A 16,664-nucleotide genomic window follows, 5' to 3' on the forward strand; every position below is an offset into this window, starting at 1 on the left:
AACACGGAGGAGCTGGGATCCTGAAGTCAAGAATCTGCTGACGTGGCTACCATGGTAGCAGGAAGCCCACTGTTCCATTCCACTGCCCTCCTGTCTTGGGACGTGCGGAGTGGGCTCTCAGCCACTGCAAGTACCTTTGGGACCCGCTGTTGCCTGCAGTTCCTGGACTGGGACCAGTGTATTTGATGAAGTTGCTCTTGGAAATTAGCCTGCAGACAATGGAATGCCCACAGATGGTTATGGAGCCCAGCTGGGTCTGCTGGGCAGTACCTACTAGACTCAAATTCTGTCCCCATGGTGTACACCCTGTGGCAGGGAGAAAGGAGGTGGGCATAAACATGGACAGGGAAAGTGCAGAAATAAAAACTGGGCACAGGAAGTCACATAATGCAGCTGGAGCCAAGCATCTTGTGTAATGGGAAAGAGGACTAGGCAGAAAGGGAAGGTAACGCAGTTTACAGAGCTGCCAGTGCCAAATTCATAGATTTGAACATTTCTGGCTAATAAGCAAAGGGGAGTGGTTGCTGTAGCACACCATTTCTTTATAAGTTGAAAGCTTACTTTTGAAAAGTAGATACATAGCAAAGTAGTGATGGAGATAAGGTCTTGTAATGGAAATGTTTGAGGGCTACTGTGTTATGAGGTTGTAATGATGAGCTATAATTTCAAAACCATACCTGTGCAGGTTGGAAATGGGCTCCGAGTAGATATCCAACACTCTCGTGTACACATGAGGATACCAAGGCCCATGGAGGGAAATTAACTAACTGAGGTTTCTCCCATCCAGTCAGTGCCAGGGCCAGACTCACACCCTGGTCCCTGGAGCCCATCCTCTTACAATAGGACCAGGCCCTTCCCTGATATTGACACACCCAGGGTCTGTGCTCCTGACTATGGTTCTCTAGCATGTTAATGAGCATGTACAGAAGTGGTCTTGGCCCAAGTAAGTGCAGGAACCACTGGGCTAAACACACTTCAGCAGATTAGTATTGCAGGACTTCTCAGGGCCTTCAAGGTGCCAGTGTGCATGAGGACTCCAGGGCGGAAATCTGTAATGTTCCCGAATTCATTTGCCAGAGAGTTCCTCTCTACCCGCCTCTGCCTGCCACCCCCCAGGGCATTGTTCAGGACTGCTCACACACATTTGTGAAGGGAGTTCCTGTTGGCTTGCTTTCCCTGAAAGCTTTTAATATTGTCACAGAGGCCTATGCTCAGTGGTACAATGTCTTGCTTGCTTGAAAAGTTCCCTGAATCTAGATCAGGGCTGACTACTGAGCACTTGATGAGGCTGATCCAAATTAAGATAGGTTGTAAGTATAAAATACATGCTGGATTTCTGAGACTTAGTTTGAAAAAATTGTTATTTTTACATGAATTAGATAGTGAAATGATATTTTGGATGTATTCTGTTAAATGAAATGTTACCAAAATTACAAATGTGAAACCCTGCAAGATTTTTTGTAGATATAGATAAGATTGTAAAATTTATTTGGCAAGGTAAAGAAATGACAGGGGCTAAAATTACTTTGGAAAAGAAGGAGGAAGTGGAGGAGCCGCCCCATCTGATTTTGAGACCAACTCTGCGGCTGTGTAACCAAGCCTGGGTGGTTGATCTCCAGCAAATGTGGTATTGGTTGGAGGGATAGACACAGAGTTTGGTGGGTTGGAAGAGAGAACCCAGAAACAGACCCACACAAACATGCCCAAGTGGTTTTGGATAGAGGTGCACAAGCAATTTGATGGACATCTATAGGCAAAAAATGAACTTGAACCTTAACCTCACATCTTACACAAAAATGAACTCCAACTGGATAGTAGACTTAAGTGTAAAGTGTAAAACTAAAAAACGTCCCTAAGAAACAGAAAATCCTCAGGACCTCGGTAGGGCTTGGTGCAGAGGTCTTATATATGACATTAAAAGCACATCCTTACAAGGAAAAATCAGTAAGTTGGACTTCCTCAAAATTAAAAACTTTTGTCTTGCAAAAGACTCTGTTAAGAGGATGAAAAGCAATGCTGTAGGCGGGGTCACAACACTGGCCAACCACAGGTCTTACAAAGAATCTAGATATGTAAGGAATTTTCAACACTGAGTAAAAAAACTGACAGACCAACTAGAAAATGGGCAAAAGACATGGAGAGACATTTTACTGAAGAGATTTTACAAATGGCAGATCAGCACACAAAAGATGTTACATATCATTAGCTATTAAGGAAATGCAAATTAAATCCCTGTTTGATACACTTCACCTCTATGAAGATAGCAAAAATAAAAAATAGTTACAACACCAAATGCTGGTGAGGATGTGGAGAAACTGGATCTCTCATATGTTTCCAGGGTGGCAATTTCTTTATAAACTAAAGTTCCATATAATAAATGACCCAGTATGACTCATTGCACTTTTGGGCATTTGTCCCAGAGAAATGACAGAAATGTCTACAAATTGTTCATGGTGGCTTTATCTGTAATAACCCCCAGTGGGGGCAAAGCCAGGCATCCTTCAGTGAGTGAGTGGTTAAGCCAACTGTGGTACTCACACCAGGATTATTATTCAGCAAGAAGAAGGAATGAAGTTGATGTCCACAGCAGGCTGAGTAGACTTCAGGGCGTCGTGCAGAGTGAAGACCAGCTGATCTCTGAACACTTGCACAAAATAGCAGAATGATAGAGATTGAGAACAGCTTAGTGGGTGCCAGGAATTTGGGGTGTGGGAAGGGATGGCTGTAAAGGGGTACGTGCTCAGGGTCTCCTTGGGGATGGGAGCAGTCCTGAATTTTGGTTGCAGAGGTGATCACGTGACTGTGCCTGTGATAAGATGACAGAGAACTGTGTGCATGTCCTTTGTACCAGGGCTAGTGTCTTGGTTTGGACAGTGCCATAGTTACGTAAAAGTTGCAATAGGTTACATAGTTATGGAAGATAGGACCCTTGGGGCAAACTGAGTGAAGAACATGCCAGATGTCTGTGCGCTAGTTTTGAAACTTCCTGCAATTCTGTAATTATTTCAAAACTTTAAACAGCCCAAAAAAGTTAAATGTGTGGGTTACCTTCCTTTTCTGTCTGAGGTACCACTTGGACACCGAAGAGGAGAGACTCTGGTGAGTCATCCAGGCCTGCAGTAGACCCCCAGGATGTCAGCCTCATCACCCTGCTCCTTTATCTGTCCCCCTTTGTCACATAAGTGGGCAGGGGGGTCAGGAAAGGAAGGCCCAGCCAGGCGAACCAACGAGATAATCTTCATTTCACACTTAGATGAACACCCTTCCTGCAAACACCTTTCTTTCTGAGTTATGTTTAGCTACCTTTTCAAATTGAGATGTTTTCATTTTCCAATGTTTCAAAACTTTTTCTAAATCCCAGCCTTTACAGGTCACATTGAAAAAAAATCTTTTACCATCTTACGTGCATTAGGATGACTACTGTATAACAAATAAAATAATCTTAAGTGTTGGCAAGGATGTGGAGAGATCAGAAACCTTGCACACTGCTGGCAGGGATGCAGAATGGTGCAGCCACTAAGGAAAACTGTGGAGGTTCCTCCAACAATTAAACATAGACCTACCATAGGATCCAGCCATCTCTCTTCTGGGTATGTTCCCCCCAAAATTGAAAGCAGGCACTTGAAAAGATATTTGTGCACCCATGTTCACAGCAACATTACTCACAGTAGCCCAGGGATGGAAGCAGCCCCAGTGCGCACTGACAGATGAGTGGCTAAGCAGACGGCTCTGTATGTGCACAGCAGGTGTTCACCCTTAGAAGAGAATGAAATCGTGACCTGTGTGGGGACTTGGATGACCCCAGAGGACCTTAAGTGAAATCAACCAATCACAGAAGGACAGATACTGTATAATCCCACCTATGCGAGGGACCTGGAGTGTCAAATTCACATTACATAACCTTTAAAAAAGTGCTCTGTTCACATGTTCTGCTGAGGTTGAATAGACCCTCTGGCTTTTCTTTCAAACTTCTGGGAACCTTTTGCAAACCTGTTTTCCTGGGGAGTTTGAAGTCAAGTTGGTCTGTGCTGGAAGAAAAGGGTTTTCATCTTAGTTCCCTCTCCAGATCCTGTTTGACTAATGGCAGGTTGGGGGAGTCTCTGGATGGCTGGCATTCTGTAGACCACGCTGTTTTTATAGAAAATACATATAAAACTCAAAATAGTCCAATGAGGTTTCTGGGCTGAGGGTGGCTGTGGGGTGTCTTCTCGCCTCTCAAGAGTTCTGAATGATGAATGTTTGCGGCTGTAGAAAGGAACTGCTGTTCCCTTACCACCTGCCTGAATCACTGGGCTTGGGCAGAGTGGGTGACCCCGGGCCCTTGAGCACCAGCCCGTTGGAGAAATGGGACTGGCTTGGTGCTCTGTGTGGCTGTGGTCCCAGCCCCTTACAGGTGTGTGACTTTGTGATTGAACCTGGCAGGCTGATTGCTGTGCCAGGGACAGCTGGCACTTCTCCCCAGTAATGGAGAATGACACATTTGGCCAAACACAGGCCCCACATGAAGCTTTCCCAAGCTGCCTTCCCACAGGCCCTGGGCTGCCCTTGTCTGGTATTTTGTGGGAGGGGAGAGGGCTCACACTTGTTCTCCTGCCTGGAATGAATAATCCTTCGCAGCCTGGTGGTGGTGGGTGTTCCGTGAATACCTGGATGTTAAGAGAATGATGTTGACTTATTTGAGCTGAGAAAATATTCTCATGGGTACCAGACACTTCCCTGAAAAGCTGCCATATCCTGTAACAGAATTATGGGTTTGCAAGATTTCTTCACTAACAGATTGTCTGTTTAAACTTTCAAGTACATTTACTGGAAACCCTTAAACAGGTTGAGTGTCTGAGTGAGGGAAGGCAGGGGCCCTGTGACAGCAGGGACAAACTGATGCAGCTGTCTCCCGGGGAGGCCACAAAGGAGAAGAGCCTCAGCTCCAGACCTGTCCTGCCTTGGGGCAGGACCGCGCGGGGGCCTGCCACCCAAGCCCTGGGCCACAGGTGCCAAGGCGCCATTGGAATCTTATTTCTGGCAGATGCTCTGTAAATACTGAAAAAGTGATAAACATTTAAAACCGCTTTTTATTGGGAATGTGTAAAATTTCTCTTTTAGGTCTCACTGCTAATCTAACCAAATTTGTAAACTTGCTGGCATGAATTTTAAAAATGCAGCATTTGAGACTTTCCAACTGTAAGTCCTGGGAGAGGAAATCCTGGGGCAAAATACCTCTAAAACTGAAATTGGCCAAAGGGAGAAATAAAGTTTAAAATCCGTTTATTGCTTACAAACTGCAGCCCAGGGCCGTTTCTCTTTCCTGCTCTGGCAGAAGCAAGCAAGGCCCTCCCCCTAACCTCTCAGGTTCAGATAAGCCCTCAGTTGCCCAGGTAATTGCCCATCAATACGGAGATGAACTTCTCTCCACCCCTGAGGATATGCAGATGCACTAAAGCCAGGCAAGATATTCTGGAAATGTTACACTTTTACCCACAGGCCACCCCTCCAGAAATCTTGCCTTACAATGTACTCATTCCCCCTCTTCTGCAATGGTCCCTCAGTGAGAAAACTGGAGCATTGTGACCAGACTAATGACATAACAATAACAACAGCAATAAAATCATGATAACCCTCAAGCCGGAGGATTCAGCGAGGTTCAGAGTCTTATTCAGATTAAGTCCATAGTTAGTCCATTCCATAGGCAGGCAGTAGCTGAGGGTTCAGAGCAATCATCATATGGCAGCTGCAGCCAGGGGGCGCATTCAGGCCACAAGGACTGTAGGAGAAAATAACCTAAGGGTGATAAGGTACATGTTTTAATGACACCAGCATAGGCAAATCTTGTCCATCAGGTAGGATACATGCAAGAGAGGGGTCCTGTGATAGGACAGTGGCAGGAATGGGGTCTTGTCCTGGTCTAGTATACCAGACTTTCACCCCCATCCCTGTGGGAGTTATAGGTGGGTCGATACATAGGGCTACAGGAGGTACATGCACTGGCCATAAAGATAAAACGAAACTTCCTCATCAGATGCTCTACCTCCTGGTTGTTTTGGGTTCACTACCATGATCTTCGGGGGCCACTTTGCTGTTACTCCAGGAATACACATGAGGCCAGCTTCCAGGCCTTTCCCCCAAGGTGCCAGAAGGGCCAGCCATCACTGGTCCATGTGTCAAAATGTCCAGGGCCAGGTCCATTCAACAGTGTCTCTGGGCTTAATGCAGTAGGGCTGGCAGCAGGATGTTGCTCTGCTGGCCATATCCTGGCTTCAATAACTCTTCTTTGGTTTGGACGTACAGTTGTATAGGAGAGGCAGCAAGGTGTGTGAGCATATCCACAGGGCTCAAAGCTCTTTTACGTGGCTTCTCATTCAAACGCCGCAGCACTGTCCATACGCGAACTGACCAGCCCTGTAGACAATTGAAGTCCGACTTCAGGCCAGATTTCAACAAACCATTATACTTCTCTATCATGCCTGCCCTGGTAGGGTTATAGGGTACATGAAGTTGCCACTTCATTTGTAATTGCTGCACCCATTGTTGTAACGCATGTCCAGTAAAGTGGGTGCCTTGATTGCTCTCAGTCACCTGTGGCAGGCCATAGCCTGCAAAGAGACGCCACAGGCCCCTCTTGGTGGTTTGCTGATTTGCACGATGTGCAGGAAAAGGAAGCAATAGTCCAGCAGCCGTGTCCACCCAAGTCATGGCATACTGATACCCTTCTGATATGGGCAGAGGCCCAGTAGAGTCTACCTGCCACCTGACAAGGGGTATCAGCCCCCTCACTATTTTCCCACATTGCTGCGGGACTCCGTTAAGTCCCTCTTAGAGCACACAAGGCACTCGTTCCGGGCTCAGCTGACTTCTTCAAAGGTCAACGGCAAGCCCCACCTATGGGCTATAGCCCACATTGTCTTTTGCCCTGCATGCAACAAATGCTGTTGTAGCCATTGGGCCACATCAGAGGCAGGCTTTCCTTCTAGCCAGTGCACCTGGGCCAGTGTGTCTGCTTCATCATTCCCTGGGGATGCCAAAGGCAAATGGCCAGTTACATGATACATGATAACAGTCTTCGTCTCACCAGGGGCCCACAGGTCTTGCCAGAACTCTTGCCCCCAGAGGGGCTGGTGACCAACCATCCAGTTGGCATGATACCATGTCAGTAGCCACAGGGTCAAGCCCTGATAGATGGCCCAGCTGTCAGTGCAGACAACTACAGGGGAAGGCTCCTGGCTGATCACGGGCCATACTGCCCGTAACTCAGCCCACTGGCTGCTCTCCCCTCTCCATCCTCCATCCATATTGCCTCAGTCTTAGGATGGAAAGCCACAGCCCTCCACTTCGGGGGCTCCCCATGACTGGAGCTGTCTGTGTGCCAAGCGTCTTCAGGTATAGGGGGTTTTCCCTCCTGATAAGGAGTCTCAGCCACCAAGGGCTCAAAAGCAAGTTCTTCCTGCATTCTACTGGTCTGGTCACTGGCCCCAATAAGTGTTGGGGTTCTCCACTTAAGGGGCTAGTAGAGAGGGCACTGTGCTGCTGTAAATATGCACCCCATTTGGCCAGTGTAGGCTTCTGTGCCATGCCACTCCGTGGCCTTTGGGTCCAGTCTCACACCCACCCCACGATGGGATAGGTGGTTATTACCTTGGTCAGAGCTGTTCTAGCAATGGGCTCCATAGCCAGCAAGGTGTGGTACACAGCAGCCAGTTGCTTCCCTACCAAGGTGTACCAGACCTTTGCTCCTTTCCATAGTTATGACCAGAATCCAATAGGTTGGCATGTCCATTCAAGCAGCTGCTAAAGACCCCCATCCTTAACAGTCTTCGGTTACATGAATATATAGCACACAGGGCTTTGATGAGACTGTTAACACTCAAGGCCTTTATGGCCTTGATTGCTCACTCACCAGCAGTAAAAGCAGCTGCACATGTCTCATCCCAGTCCCCCCTGATGCCCTTTTGTACCAATCAGTATAAGGGCTTCAGAATTTGTGCCAAGTGTGGGATAAACACTCTCCAGTAACCCAAAAGGCCCCAAAACTCTTGTAATACTGCCACAGTGATAGGGGTAGGGAAAGCCTGGACCTTGTCTATTACTGCTTCAGGAACAACTTTAGTTTTATCTGACCAGATAACCCCCAAGAATTTCACAGACAAACCGGGTCCCTGAACCTTGGTGCTGTTCATAGCCCATCCTTTTTCTGTAGATGTTGCAACAGTCTAGGAACTGCCCCTTCTAAGTCAGCAAGAGAATCAGATGTGAACATAATATCATCAATGTAGTGATAAAACTGCACTGTTTGCTGTTTCTTCCATGTGGCCAGGTCCAGGGCTACAAGTCCGTGGCAGATGGTGGGACTGTGGAGGTATCCCTGTGGGAGGACAGCGAATGTCCACTGCTGGCTCTCCCATGTGAAGGCAAACTGTTCCCAGCTTTCCTGTGCTATGTCAATAGAGAAGAAAGCACTAGCAAGGTCTACTACATAGTGATACATTCCCAGCTCATGGCTGAGGGTGTCCAGAATGTCTGCTATAGAGGGGACAGCAGCATGCAAAGGGGGTGTGACTTTATTCACTTCCCTGTAGTCCACGGTCATAAGCCAGGAGCCGTCTGGCTTTTTCACTGGCCACACTGGGAAAATTCAAAGGACTCTGAGTGGGCTTTATGATGCCCACCCTCTCCAACTCCTGTAGAGTTTCTCCAGTTTCCTTGTGCCCCCCAGGCAATTTATACTGCTTAGTATTTGTCACCCGCCAAGGTACAGGCAGAGCTACAGGTGGGTGCTTAGCACGTCCCCTCAGAACTGCCTTTACCACATGTACCCTCAGTCTGAACTCACCTGCAGTGGTCTGTCACCACAGGCCCTGCAGGATATCTACCCCCAAAATATATTCTGGGATGGGAGAAATGTACACAGTATACTCCTTTGGGGGTAAATGCCCTATCCCCCATGGGATGTGGGCTTTCTCCACTCTAATTGCCTTACCCCCATAGCCACCTATCACAGCAGGGGGCCTGGGAAAACACTCAGGGTTGCCATGAATCAGAGAATACTCAGCTCCTGTGTCCACCAGCGCCAGGACACATTGTACATTCACAGGGGACCAATGAATTGCTAACTCTACATGTGGCCTCCAGTCCCCAACATGTCCTCCAAGGTGGGGACTTTGACCCCCATACCCTCTCCCAGTCAAACCGCGATGCCCACTCATCCTCCTGTGGGGGTGAGGGCCCAGGTGAATCCTGAGTATCGTTCCCCAGGAAGTCTTGCAGGGACACAGGCTGGGCATGAGGCCTTGACTCCTGTTTCCGTGTCCTGGACCTCAGCAGCTGGAACTGCTGCTCTGGCTTTAATTGGTGCCACAGTTCTAACAATAGTCTATTGGGCTGCCCATCGAGTTTTTCTTTCCATACCCTGGCCTTTATTCAAATCAACCCACATCTGAGTGCTTGAGACCTTCACGGGCCCTTTGCACCTCTCCTCTCAGTCATGGCCTGTACCTCCCTCTGTGCCCTTATTGTTTCAACCTCCTCCAGATCTGCTTAAATATGAGTAGCCTCCCTTATGGGTTGCCCTAGGAGGGGTCCTAGAGTATTCACTAGGGACCCAAAGAGAGATGGAGCTGTATGCAGCACCAGATTTCTCATTCCTATAGTGAACACCTCCTCATCAGGCCCTGGGGGTCCATGTCATAGATATTTTTCATACCCAATTCCCACAGTACCTGCTGGAGCTCTGCATACATTTTCCAGCTACTAGGAAAATATGGTAAATCACCCTGATTAGGCCGAACTACCCTGATGGCTGCTATCAGCCATTCCAGGAGTGTCTGATTCCCTGATTCCCAGGAGCGTGATGGGCATTTTGCAACTGCTGCTGGAGGGAAGGGAAAGGCGTCAGGGAGGCTTTTACTCATCTCAGTACCCGACACAACAATGTTTTCCACCCCCCATATTCCCAGAGATATAAAAGCCATGTAGGCAGAGATTCCAGTGGTCTCTACCTATACAGGACGCTCATGCCCACCAGCTCATCCTGGGTATGGGAACAGAGCATGGAGTGCTCCTCCCCCTGCGGAGCCTGCAGTAGTTTGGTTTTTATTTTCTTAATTACAGCTGGGTAGGCCTTTAATACTGGAGAGGCTGGTGCCTCTGGCGGTGGCCTGGGTAGCAGATCCACCCGTGGCTCCGCCCCCTCCTCACCCTTCCCCCCATCCTCCACCATCTCTGGAACTCAAGGCACTACTCTTTCCTCCCCCTCCCCCATGGCCTGCTGCAGCGTGGCTTTCCCTGCTGCCTCCCCGCTCGCAGCTACTAAGGAATCTTCTAGAAGCGTGACCTGCCTTTTCAGTAACTATCTTTAGCATCCCATAGGGTATGCCACCCAGCTCCTCCAAGCAATGCTGAAGTACCTCTCTCTCCTCCCTAACCCTCTCGATAATCCTCTCTCTCTCCTGTGTAACATTTTCCACTATCTCAAAGAAAAGAAACCTTACAGTGCCAGTGTAAGTCTGGGGAGAGGAAATCCTGGGGCAAAATACCTCTAAAAACCAAAATCAGTCAAGGGGAGAAATAAAGTTTAAAATTTGTTTACTGCTTACAAACTGCAGTCCAGGCCCTTTTCTCCTGCTCCAGCAGAAGCAAAACCGGCCCTCCCCTCACCTCTCCGGTACAGATAAGCTCACCTTGCCCAGGTAATTATCCATTGATATGGAGATGAACTTCTCTCCACCTGAGGAATGATGCAAATGTAGTAAAGCCATACTTCTCTCCACCCTTGAGCTCCTGTTGATATGCAGATATACTAAAGCCAGTCGAGATATTATGGAAATACTACTGTTTTACCCACAGCCAGCCATTACTTGGCCCCCTAGTGTCTCCCAAGCAGCCTTCCAACTCACGGAGGGCTAATTCTGCAGCTTCCGATGTCTCCACCCTCCCCCAGTTCTGAGGAAGGCCCCACCCCTCTAGGAGGTATTTTACCCTAGACCAATTCCCCACTAGGAGCTCCCAAATGGAAGCCCCACAGCTGGGGGGGATAATAGGTGAAGCTGCACCCTCTGCCACTGTATCCACTAGGACCTCCCCACCATCCACAGGGGGGTTCTGGGCATCTCCCCACCATCTCTAGGGGCAGCCCTCCCAAAGGTCGCAACCATTTCAGATTCAGAGGTCCTGCTGAGTATGCCAGATGTTAAGTCCGGGGAGAGGAAATCCTGGGGCAAAATACCTCTAAATCCAAAATCAGTCAAAGGGAGAAATAAAGTTTAAAATCCATTTATTGCTTACAAACTGCAGCCTGGGGCCGTCTCTCTCTCCTACTCCAGCAGAAGCAAGCAAGGACCTCCCCCTAACCTCTCAGGTTCAGACATGCCCTCCTTTGCCCAGGTAATTACCCATTGACATGGGGATGAACTTCTCTCCACCCCTGAGGATATGCAAATGCACTAAAGCCCAGTGAGATATTCTGGAAATATTAGGGTTTTACCCACACCAACCAACTCTTATTACCTGGAGGTACAGATGGCGTCCAGTCAAAAGATATCAAGGCTCATTTATGTGGAGTATTACATACCGAGTACATACTAATTTAAAAAGGGAGTGAATAGAGAGATCAACATCAAGCTTTTGTTAGAAATCTAGGAAAAAACCCAGACGTCTGTGGCTTATATGACAGCCTGAGATGACTGTTTAATAGGAAGAGTCACCTTTATTTGGGGATATAGGGAGGGGAGAGCAAAGGACGGAGAGGAAGATGTCTGGAGGGGGAGGCTGGGCTCTGTCTTGAAAGGGTTGGTGGGTCATGGGTGAGTGGGGAGGACATGGGCAGAGGAAGCACACTGGGGCAAGCGGCTGTACCCCAGGAGGGGATCTCGCTTCCATAGCTGGGGGGTGGCCCAGAGGGGGGAGGCCGCAGGGCATGGAGGGAAGTCCAGGTGAAGTGGCTGATTCTCTAGCAGGTTTCACGGTGGCACGCTCTGCAGGCACTGAGCTCCTGCTGTTGGGTGTTTCCCTCTCGGTCCTTAGGTTCAGTGGATAAGTCATACACACCTAGGTGACTGCAGTGCTCAAAAGCAGAGTGGAGGGAAATTGAAGGGCTCTTGCGGAACGGGAGGGTCAGGAAAACCCTTCCCAAAGAAGTGACAATTAAGCGAAAATGTAAAGAGTGAGTTGTGTCAGTCAGCGGCAGAGCCAAGGAAGTTCCAAGTGCAGAGAATGTGTTTCTGGGAACTAAAACAAGGCTGCTATGGCCTGAGAGGGTCAGCGCCCGGTAGGTGGACTGATGCGTTTGGGTTTTGTCCCAGGGACAGTGGGAAGCCCTTAAGTTTCAGGCTGGCAAGTAGTCTGATTGGGTTCATGTTTTAGAAGAGCCCGTCCACAGTGCGGGAAAGGATTGGTTAGCCAGAGCGGGGCAGGAAGAGCCATTCAGAGGCCCTCGGGGACTTCCAAGTGGGAGAAGCTGGGGTTGGCCAGGGGAGGTGGTGGAGGCAGCTGGTAGAGTCCACGTCTAGGGCTATGAGGGGGCCAGAGTCCAGGTCTGTGACAACCGGCACATTGAGCTGCTAGGGGCCTTCCAGACAAGGTGTGGTTGCACAGCTGGATACACGTGCAGAATTCCGAATAGTCACCAGCACCCATATGGTTTCGTGTCAGCCTCAGGAGCGGTGTGGCTGCCGAGGGAGAGGGTCCAGCTGGAGGAGAGATGAGAAGGGGCTGGGGCTGAGCCCAAGGAGGGCCAGGGCCCAGATCAGGTGGAGGAGGATCCGGGGGGAGACGCTTCAGGAGAGCAGCCAGCCAGTAGGGCCTGTCCAGAGCAACCAAGAAGTCAAACGAGGTTTAGGAAGAGATGTTTATGGGACAGTTCTGTATAGGCTTTTGTGCAATTCAAGTTTCTCTTTCTCTGGGATTAAGGCCCCCAAGCGCAAGTCACTGGGTCACAGACCCCGGGCATGTTGACCTTAACAGCATCTGCCACATGGTTTGCGTCCCCACCAGCCACTCACAAGCGCCCCAGGTTTTCCCTATCTTCACCAGCATTTTTGCCTGTCTGGTGCACGTGTAGTGAGATCATGTTGTGGTTTGACCTGCGTTTCCCTGGCGACTAATGTTCGACATCTTTTCACTTATTTGCCATTCTGATTTTCTTTCACTAACTGTCTCTCTCTGTCTTCTGCCCATTTTCTGATTGGACTGTATTTTTACTGTTGAAAGGTCTTTGCGTATTCTAGATTTGGATACATGGTTTGTAAAAGTGCCTCCCAGTCTTCCTCTTGTCTTTTTACCCCCCTTGTAAGGCCGGGGAGAGGAAATCCCAGGGCAAAATACCTCTAAAAACCGAAAGCAGTCAAAGGGAGAAATAAAGTTTAAAACCCATTTATTGTTCACAAACTGCAGTCCTAGGCTGTCTTTCTTCTCTGCTTGGGAAGAAGTCAGCAAGCAAGCAAGCCAGCCGCTCCCCCCTTAAACTCTCCCGTTCAGACACGCCCTCGGTTGCCCAGGTAATTACCCATTGACATGGAGATGAACTTCTCCACCCCCAAGGATATGCAGATACACTGCAGCCAGGCCAGATATTCTGGAAATGTTACACTTTTACCCACAGGCCACCCCTCCAGAAATCTCGCTTTACAATCTACTCGTTCCCCTTCTTCCACAATGGTCCCTGGGTGAGAAAACTAGAGCACTGTGACCAGACTAATGACATAACAATAGTAACAGTGATAAAGTTATGACAGTCCTCAAGCAGGAGGATTCAGCAAGGTTTACAGTCTTATGCAGATTAAGGCCATAGCTCGTCATTCCATAGGCTGGCAGGAGTCCAGGGTTCAGAGCAGTCACGCAGCAGCTGCAGCCAGGGGGCACATTCAGGCCACAAGGACTGTAGGAGAAAATAACCTTAACGACGATAAGATAAATGTTTAGTGACACCAGCATAGGCAAATCTTGTCCATCAGGTAGGATACATGCAAGAGAGGGGTCCTGTGATAGGACAGTGGCAGGAATGGGGTCTTGTCCTGGTCTAGTATACCAGACTTTCACCCCCATCCCTGTGGGAGTTACAGGTGGGTCGATATATAGGGCTACGGGAGGTACATACACTGGCCATAAAGATAAAACAAACTTCCCCATCAGATGCTCTTACCTCCTGCACGTTTTGGGCACACTACTGTGATCTTTGGCCACTTTGCTGTTACTACAGGAATGCACAAGAGGCCAGCTTCCAGGCCTTTCCCCCAAGGTGCCAGAAGGGTCACCATCACTGGTCCATGTGTCGAAATGTTCAACAGTGTCTCTGGGCTTAATGCAGATGGGGCTGGCAGCAGGATGTTGCTCTGCTGGCCATATCCTGGCTTCAATAGCTCTTCTTTGGTTTGGACGTACAATTGTATAGGAGAGGCAGCAAGGTGCGTGAGCACGTCCACAGGGCTCAAAGCTTCTCATTCGAATGCCGCAGCATTGTCCGTAGGCGAACTGATCAGCCCTGTACACAATTGGTATCCAACTTCAGGCCAGATTTCAACAAACTTTTAGCCCTCTTAACAGCTCCTTCTATAAAATTTGCAAAAATTTGAAATTTTGATGAAGCCCAATTTAATTTTCCTTGTATGGGCTATGCTTTTGGTGACAAGTCTCAAAACTGGTTAGCCTTAGATCGCAAAGATTTTCTAAGAAATTGACTGTTTAATGTTTCAGGTATGTCCCATGGGGATGTGATCTTTGTGTAAGACGTGAGGCCGCGATCCCGTGTTTCCCACGGGTGTGCTGGTGCTGTGGCCACAGTGGCCTTCCCCTCCTGGGCAGCAGCCCGCCTCTGTCAGCTGTCAGGTGGGCGTGTTTGTGCGGGCCTGTTCGCGGCTTCCGCTGCTGCATCTCTGTCCCTTCACCGGGACTCCAGCCTTTACTGTAGCTTTATAATCAAGCCTGGAGTCAGATAGATTGATTCCTCTCCATTCCTCTTCTTCTTTTTCCAAAAACTGTTTTTAACAGTTGTCATCCCGGGGCCTGCCATGTGAGTCCAGGTGTCATGGAGAGCATTTGTCCACCTACCCTTGCTCCCCATTTCCTGCCAACTTATGCGCAGATGATCGTGCTCTGAACCTCACCGACTGATTGATAATGTGGGTCCCTGAATCTGTTGCTATGCTTCCCAGTGATCGTGGCTATGGTTAGGTAGGTTTTTTAGTAGTTTGGCATGTTAAGTTTTAAAAAGATTTAAGGTTGAGCAGTGGCACTCAGCCTTGGGCTGCCTCACTAACCTAGAGATCTGTGAAAACCCAGAGGGCATCATCCCATCCTCAGTGGGTCTGGGGAAGGGCCAAGCCCGTGCATTTCTGAGAAATTTCCGGTGTTTCTCGGAAATTCCAGCTGCTATTGTTGGTCCAGGGACCACCCTTTGAGAACCACTGGTGTAAGGTAAATTTTCCCAAGATTGGTAGTTAAAATGGCTGAATCTTACACTTAAGTCTTTCTGTCATTTTTCCTGAAACACCACTATGTATACCCCTTACTCTGGAATTTCTCTTATGCTGCAAAAGTCTGGAGACTGGACCATCTTTCTTCAAAGGAATATTCTGAGCCCTAAAGTAATTTTGCCGTAAGAGCCCAGTCTCCAAGATGCTCCCTTCCTTCAGGTCTGACTTGCTGCCCAGGGTGGCTATGATCTGTGTTCTTGGGCTTAAAGAGCCATTTCAGAAGCCATGTTTCAGAGACCACATGCTACTACTAAAGGATGTTATTCTCAGTACTCAAATGCTAAAATACGACAAGAGCACAGTATAATAAAAAGATAAAACTTGGAGGTGTTTCTTGTCTCCGCTTGTTTTTTTCCTGTGGCCACTTTGAAAAAGTCTCAGCTGGTTTCCTCTCCCAGCAGGTATGCTTGGAGGAGCAGCTTTTCTGGGGACATCTGGGGGACAGGAGACTGTCTGCTTCGCCTCCCCTTGAGAGGCCAGCGCTGCAGCAGGAGAGGCGGGCGCACCAGGCCTGAGTGGATTGATCCAGGCTCCCACAAGGAAAGACCGAGGGCGGCCCCTCCACCCGCACCCCGACTCTGACAAGCAGCAGGTCCCGTGCTCTGCCGTGGCCCCACTGCAGGGTGGCCGAACCCACCACTGCCTCTTCAGGCCCCCTGGGCCGTGAGCGGTGCTGGCTGTGAGGTGGGCTCCTGCCGGCGGCAGGTGGGTGCTCAGGCTCCTGGGGCACTCAAGCAACTCAGTAACTCAGTAAAGCAGGTTTCTCCGTGTTTTTCTGCCTCTTTGTCCCTCTTCACCTTTTGCTGGTGACCTGTGGTCCCCACTCCAGACTGGCCTCTCGCCACATGCATGTACCTGTCCAGCAGGAACCCCTAAGCTAAACTTGCTAGGGCCACGTAAGGCGCCTTCTAACCTAAACAGGTGACCCGGGGAAAGAGAGCAGATGCTGTGCTGCATTGGGACGAGCGCCTGGTGACGTCTCCTTGGCACTGCAGGGCAAGCTGAAGCCCCGTGTCTGCCCTGTTTCCTGGGAACTGAGTCGTCTTCCCCAGTGATGCTCCCCCCACCTCCCCCAGCTCTCCCTGTTCCTGGAAACCTGTGGAGGCGTGAGCCCTCTTTTGGGCTGCCACCACCCACCTCTCCTTGCTCAGGCTGCCGGGACAGAGCTGGGGCACGAGGCGCATGGGGCTGGCACTCCTGGAGCGCCGC

The 16,664-nt window shown here is 49.3% G+C and overlaps 1 protein-coding gene across 4 annotated transcripts in view; it reads left to right on the forward strand.

Annotated features, from left to right (window-relative positions):
- The window catches only part of PRDM15 (PR/SET domain 15), a 77,831-nt gene that overhangs the window by 7,419 nt on the left and 53,748 nt on the right, over positions 1–16,664 (forward strand). For all 4 annotated transcript variants that reach the window (XM_073231307.1, XM_073231310.1, XM_073231309.1 and 1 more), the window contains exon 2: positions 15,857–16,160. The gene's annotated coding sequence lies outside the window, so the exon portion shown is untranslated. The remainder of the gene's footprint in view (positions 1–15,856; positions 16,161–16,664) is intronic.

The sequence above is a fragment of the Manis javanica genome, chromosome 3 (genome assembly GCF_040802235.1).
Source record: "Manis javanica isolate MJ-LG chromosome 3, MJ_LKY, whole genome shotgun sequence".
NCBI lineage: Eukaryota > Metazoa > Chordata > Mammalia > Pholidota > Manidae > Manis > Manis javanica.